Raw genomic sequence first — 7,500 nt, forward strand, 5'->3', positions numbered from 1 at the left:
AAACGGGCCAAAACTGGCCATTTTTTGCTGCGCGAGCGAGCGGAGAGCGGCGAACAGCGAGCGAAGCGCGAGGCAGCACCGTCCCTGCTATACGAAAGCCCCATCCAGCCCTGTGCCACCCGGGGGGTTCCAGGGTGCTGAGATGGCTGACATTTTGCTCCGCTCACGACGGTCACCGCGCCACACAAGAACAGCCCAAAAACAGGCCAAAACAGCCCAAAAACGGGCCAAAACTGGCCATTTTTGGCTGCGCGAGCGAGCGGCGAGCGGCGAACAGCGAGCGAAGCGAGAGGCAGCACCGTCCCTGCTATACGAAAGCCCCATCCAGCCCTGTGCCACCCGGGGGGTTCCAGGGTGCTGAGATGGCTGACGTTTTGCTCCGCTCACGACGGTCACCGCACCACGCAAGAACAGGCCAAAAACTGGCCAAAACAGCCCAAAAACGGGCCAAAACTGGCCATTTTTGGCTGCGCGAGCGAGCGGCGAGCGGCGAACAGCGAGCGAAGCGAGAGGCAGCACCGTCCCTGCTATACGAAAGCCCCATCCAGCCCTGTGCCACCCGGGGGGTTCCAGGGTGCTGAGATGGCTGACGTTTTGCTCCGCTCTCGACGGTCACCGCGCAATGCAAGAACAGGCCAAAAACTGGCCAAAACGGCCCAAAAACGGGCCAAAACTGGCCATTTTTGGCTGCGCGAGCGGCGAGCGGCGGACAGCGAGCGAAGCGAGAGGCAGCACCGTCCCTGCTATACGAAAGCCCCATCCAGCCCTGTGCCACCCGGGGGGTTCCAGGGTGCTGAGATGGCTGACGTTTTGCTCCGCTCTCGACGGTCACCGCGCAATGCAAGAACAGGCCAAAAACTGGCCAAAACGGCCCAAAAACGGGCCAAAACTGGCCATTTTTGGCTGCGCGAGCGAGCGGCGAGCGGCGGACAGCGAGCGAAGCGAGAGGCAGCACCGTCCCTGCTATACGAAAGCCCCATCCAGCCCTGTGCCACCCGGGGGGTTCCAGGGTGCTGAGATGGCTGACGTTTTGCTCCGCTCTCGACGGTCACCGCGCAATGCAAGAACAGGCCAAAAACTGGCCAAAACGGCCCAAAAACGGGCCAAAACTGGCCATTTTTGGCTGCACGAGCGAGCGGCGAGCGGCGGACAGCGAGCGAAGCGAGAGGCAGCACCGTCCCTGCTATACGAAAGCCCCATCCAGCCCTGTGCCACCCGGGGGGTTCCAGGGTGCTGAGATGGCTGACGTTTTGCTCCGCTCTCGACGGTCACCGCGCAATGCAAGAACAGGCCAAAAACTGGCCAAAACGGCCCAAAAACGGGCCAAAACTGGCCATTTTTGGCTGCACGAGCGAGCGGCGAGCGGCGGACAGCGAGCGAAGCGAGAGGCAGCACCGTCCCTGCTATACGAAAGCCCCATCCAGCCCTGTGCCACCCTGTCACGACCTTAGCTGGAATTGCCTAAGGCGTGCGGCACCCTTGCGGCCAAAGACGCGAACTTAGCTTGCGTTGCCTAAGTCGCGAGTCACCCGTGCGGCAAAGACGCGAACTTAGCTTTGCCTTGCCTAAGTCGCTCTTCGCCCTTGCGATCTTGCTCCGCAAGGATCAGCCCACTTTGTAACCTCTCGCAGGTCCCGAAGGACCTGTAAAAGAGAAAGAGAGTTAGATCGAAAGAACGAGCAACGGACACGTCCCGAAGTCTCGCGAAAAGGAAAGCTTTACAAGCAATTCGTCGAACACCTTGTGTGCACAAGAGAAAAGAGGGAGAGGGGGAAAAACAAGGCTTTCAAGGATGAACGAACAGCTGCAAGCCCACAAACAGCCGCTCACCTGGTCCCGGACGCAACACCAAGTTCCCGTAAAGGTCACGTACGAACTTGCGAAAGAGTGTTCAACGCCCGGTATATAACCGAAGCCCCATCCAGCCATGTGCCACCCGGGGGGTTCCTGGGTGCTGAGATGGCTGACGTTTTGGTGAGCGGAGGCAGCACTCCGCTCACCTCCCGCGGCACGCGAAAACGAAGCCGTTTTGGGCTGTTTTGGGGCTGTTTTGCTCGGTTCGGTGAGCGGTCGCTTTGCAACGCTGCAGCTTGTTCGAACTTACATATTTACAAGCAAAATGACCCAAAACCATGAGAAAACATGCTGTTGGGCAGCTGTACATGCGGGTGTGAGCGACGAACGGTTCGTTGAACGGAGTTGTTGCGGGTGCGCGACGACCGTTCGTGACATTCTCCCCCACTTAAACTGTCGACGCCCTCGTCGACGCTTGTTGGTAGGTGTTGATGACTTCTTCTTCATGTCGCAGGGCGTCTTCAGGCTCCCAACTGGCTTCAGTTCGGGGAAGCTTTCGCCACTTCACCAAGTACTCTGTCTGTTCCGCTCCGTTGGGTAGCTTTATCTTGCGATCCGCCAGAATGGTTTCCACTCGCTTCTCGTAGGAGGCTGTGATGGGAGGTAGCCGAGTTGGAACACTTCGAGAAGCGTCTTGCGGATCTGAATGGTAGGCCTTCAGGTTGCTGGCGTGAAGAACGTTGTGAATTTTGAACCACGCCGGCAGCTGCAACTTGTAAGAAACATTGCCTACCCTGCTGATAATTGGGAAGGGCCCTTCATACTTACGCACCAATCCTTTGTGGACTCTTTTCCTGAAGAATTGGAGTGATGCTGGTTGGAGCTTTACCAACACCAAATCGCCAACTTTGAACTCCTGTGGTCGCCTTCCCAAATCTGCCCACTTCTTCATCCGTTTTGCCGCCTTCTCCAAGTAAGCCCGCGCAATATCGGCATTTCGATGCCACTCCTTTGCGAAATGGTAGGCTGATGGACTACTCCCAGTATACCCAATAGCCATAGTGTGCGGAGTCGACGGTTGTTGTCCTGTGATAATTTCGAAGGGGCTCTTGTTGGATGCAGAGCTCCGCTGCAAGTTGTAGGAGAATTGGGCGATGTCCAACAGCTTCACCCAATCTCGTTGATTGGCACTCACGTAGTGCCGGAGATACTGCTCTAAGAGCGAATTTATTCTTTCAGTCTGACCATCCGTCTGGGGGTGGAGGCTTGTAGAGAAGTATAACTTTGATCCCAACAATTTGAATAGCTCGGTCCAGAACCGTCCCAGAAACCGAGCGTCTCGATCACTAATGATATTGTGTGGGACTCCCCAATACTTCACTACACCCTTCATCATCAGTCTGGCCGCCTCTTCAGCTGAACAGTGTAGGGGAGCAGCAATGAAAGTTGCATACTTTGAAAACCGATCGACCACTACAAGTATCGATCCAAGTCCCCCTACAGGTGGCAAGCTTGATATGAAGTCTAAGGAAATGCTCTCCCAAGGCCTTTCTGGTACGGGCAACGGCTCCAAAAGTCCCACCGGCTTCCGCTGCTCCACCTTGTCTTGTTGGCAAGTAAGGCATGTTCGAACATACTCCTCCACATCAATCCCCATTTTTGGCCAGTAGAAGGCCCTCTCCACGAGAGCCAACGTTCTGTGAATGCCGGGGTGTCCAGCCCAAAGGGAATCGTGACACTCTTTCAAGAGTTCACGCCTTAGATTGTCCACTCGGGGAACATAAACCCTATTCCCTTTTGTGTAAACAAGTCCCTCCTGGACCCAAAATCGTCGTGCCTTGCCTTCTTTGATGAGCTGCATCAGGATAACTGCCTGGGGATCACTATACAGTCCATCTCTGATTCGGGAAAGGAAGGTTGAGTGTAACTGACTTGCTTGGCCTCTGCCCTCCAGTTGTGCAGCATTCACGCACTCCACCTTCCGACTCAGCGCATCGGCCACGACATTCGCCTTCCCGGGCTTATATTCCATTGCCATATCAAATTCAGCCAGGAAGTCCTGCCACCGTGCTTGCTTTGGGGAGAGCTTCTTCTGAGTTTGGAAATAACTCAGGGCGATGTTGTCTGTCCTCAGCACAAATCGCGACCCGAGGAGGTAGTGTCGCCAAACTCGTAGGCAGTGGATCACCGCTGTCATCTCCTTCTCATGCACTGGATACCGCCTCTCGGTCTCGTTGAGTTTGCGGCTCTCGTAGGCCACCGGATGACCTTCTTGCATGAGTACTCCACCAATAGCAAAGTCCGAAGCATCTGTATGGACTTCAAAGGGCTCTCCATAGTTTGGCAATTTGAGCACTGGTTCTTCCAAAACAGCAGCCTTTAGATCTTGGAATGCTATCTCACATCTGTCAGACCACTTCCAAGGCTGCTCCTTCTTCAGCAACTCCATCAGTGGAGTTGCCCGCTTCGAATATCCCGCGATGAAGCGTCGGTAGTAGTTGACGAAACCAAGGAAGGATCTCAACTCTGGCACCTTCTTTGGAGTTCGCCATTCCGCAACTGCTTGCACCTTCGACTTGTCCATCCGGATGGAGCCATCACCGATTCGGTGCCCCAAGAACAGGATTTCAGTTTGAGCAAAGTAGCATTTCTCCCTTTTTACGAACAAAGTGTTCTCCCTGAGAACCTTGAAAATCGTCCGAAGGTGCTTGACGTGCTCCTCGAGCGTTTGGCTGTAAACGACGATGTCGTCCAAGTAGACGACCACGAACTTATCCAAATACTCCTTGAATAGCTGGTTCATGAGAGTACAGAATGTTGCCGGAGCGTTGGTTAAGCCGAAAGGCATCACCAAGAACTCAAACGCTCCATATCTGGTCACACATGTAGTCTTTGCTTCATCGCCTTCAGCAATGCGCACCTGCCAATACCCCGACCGAAGGTCGAGTTTTGAGAAATACTTTGCCTTGCCCAATTGGTCGAACAAGTCCGCGATGAGCGGGATGGGATACTTGTTCTTCACTGTTACTTTGTTGAGGGCTCGGTAGTCGACGCATAATCGGAGACTCCCATCTTGTTTCTTCTGAAAGAGAACTGGAGCTCCGAAAGGTGCTTTTGAGCTGCGGATGAGACCACCGCTTAGCAGTTCACCTAACTGCTTTCTGAGTTCTGCCAACTCTGGCGGGGGCATGCGATAGGGTGGTCTCGCTGGAGGCTTCACTCCTGGCTCCAGCTCAATACTGTGATCCACGCCTCTGCGTGGCGGAAGAGTCTTCGGCAACTCAGGTGGCATAACGTCTTTGAACTCCTTCAGGACGTTGGCCACCACAGCAGGTTCTTGAATGGCTTCTTCATTGAGTGGCTCTAGCTTCATAGCAGCCACGAATGTTAGTTCGCCCTTTCGCACCCCTTTCTTCAATTGTAATGCCGAAATATGTTGGGGCTCCTTGGTTCCTCTCCGAGAGACGGGCACCACACAGGGGTCATCGCCTCCCATCATACATAGGGAATTCAAGAATGGCATCGGCACCAACTTCGCCGCGTGCATAAACTCCATTCCAAGAATCACTTGGAAGTCGTCTAGTGGCACGGCCATCATGTTGGTGGTTCCGCTCCAAGTCCCGATTCTGATGGGAACTCCCTTTGCCAATCCGGAGATTCGCCTGGCCTCCGAGTTCACTGCTTTCATTCGGCTTGGGCTCTTCTCCAATGTCAATCCAAGTCGCTGTGCTTCACGATCGGCTATGAAGTTGTGGGTAGCGCCCGTGTCCACCATTGCACGGGTCGTTTGGCCATTCAGCTTGATGTCCACATACATCAGTTCACTACTTCCTGCTTTTTGTGCCTTCGTCTTCGTGTTCTCCCCCACTTGACCCCGCATAGCGTTCAACAAACGCATTGCTCCCATTCGGGGTCCTTGCGACTCTTCATCGTCGCTGCTGGATTCAGAACTGCTTGAGCTAAGGGCAACAGCTTTGCCCTTGTCCGATCGGGGAGGGTGGATGGAAGCTGTCAAAGCGTTGAGTGCCTGCTTCTGTGGGCACTCCCTTACCATGTGCGGTCCTCCGCACAAGAAGCATCCTCCAGGTTTTGAGGCCTTGCCTTTTGGATTCGGCCCTTTGTGGGAGCTCTTCTTCTTCTGTTCGCCCCCGAGCTCCTTCCCTCGAGAATGTTTTTGAGGGCGATTGCTTGAAGATTGTTTCCTTCTCGCTGGGTCTTCGGAGGAAACGAAGTCGGTGAGCCTTTCTGCAGCTGCAATTGCCCCGACCACGTCGGTAACATTCCTTCGATTCAGCTCTTGCTGAGCCCATGGTTTCAAACCATCAAGGAAACTGAACAACTTGTCCTTCTCGGACATGTCCTGTATGTCCAGCATCAGTGCAGAAAACTGCTTTACATAGTCTCGGATGGTGGTACTTTGGCGGAGTTGTCTCAACTTCCTTCTTGCGACGAACTCTGTGTTCTCCGGTAGGAACTGAGTTCTCAACTCCCGCTTCAAGTCTTCCCATGTGTCGACTCGACACCGACCTTGTTGGATCTCCTCCCAACGAGTTCGCCACCAAAGTTTCGCATCTCCATTCAGATACATTGTTGCTATAGAAACTTTGGTATCTTCAGAATCGGGCCTCGTAGCTCGGAAGTATTGTTCCATGTCGAACAGAAAGTTCTCGAGCTCCTTGGCATCTCTGGCCCCTCCGTATCCATGGGGCTCAGGTGCCCTCAAGTTTTGTGGCGGTGCAACGCGGGTGTTGCCTCCTCCCGCATTTAGCGTTCTTGTGAGCATAGCCACCTTTGCCGTGAGTTCCGCGACAACGTCTTGTAAGTGCAGCACGGAGTCCTTGGTGTCATCGGACAGTCGGTCGACTAGGGCCTCGACCTTGTCGATCCTGGACTCCGCTTCCTCTTGCGAGCTCTCTACCCCAACAAGTCTTTGTTGGCCATGGTAGAGTTCCTCCATGCTCGCTTCAAGAACATCCAGGCGGGTTTCCGCCGTCGTGAGTCTCTCCTTATGACTCTTTTTCCCAGTTAGCGCACCAGATTGCGCTTCCTCCGCTCGCGGAGAGTTGCCAACTTCTCGCTCATCCTGTTCGCTGCCGCGATCCTCATGAGCGGCTCCAACAGCATGAGAGCGAGTGTGCACATGCAGCCCACCTGCGGCTGCTTGGGGCAAGGGTCCGGCCTGCCCCGTCTTGCTTGATTCGCCACGATGCTTTGCCATGGCGAAGTTGCGAAGTTCGTTCGCTGTTCGATCGAAGAGCTTGCCCGCTCTGATACCACAATGTCACGACCTTAGCTGGAATTGCCTAAGGCGTGCGGCACCCTTGCGGCCAAAGACGCGAACTTAGCTTGCGTTGCCTAAGTCGCGAGTCACCCGTGCGGCAAAGACGCGAACTTAGCTTTGCCTTGCCTAAGTCGCTCTTCGCCCTTGCGATCTTGCTCCGCAAGGATCAGCCCACTTTGTAACCTCTCGCAGGTCCCGAAGGACCTGTAAAAGAGAAAGAGAGTTAGATCGAAAGAACGAGCAACGGACACGTCCCGAAGTCTCGCGAAAAGGAAAGCTTTACAAGCAATTCGTCGAACACCTTGTGTGCACAAGAGAAAAGAGGGAGAGGGGGAAAAACAAGGCTTTCAAGGATGAACGAACAGCTGCAAGCCCACAAACAGCCGCTCACCTGGTCCCGGACGCAACACCAAGTTCCCGTAAAG

This window comes from Musa acuminata, unplaced genomic scaffold (assembly GCF_036884655.1).
Source record: "Musa acuminata AAA Group cultivar baxijiao unplaced genomic scaffold, Cavendish_Baxijiao_AAA HiC_scaffold_85, whole genome shotgun sequence".
Taxonomy (NCBI): Eukaryota; Viridiplantae; Streptophyta; class Magnoliopsida; order Zingiberales; family Musaceae; genus Musa; species Musa acuminata.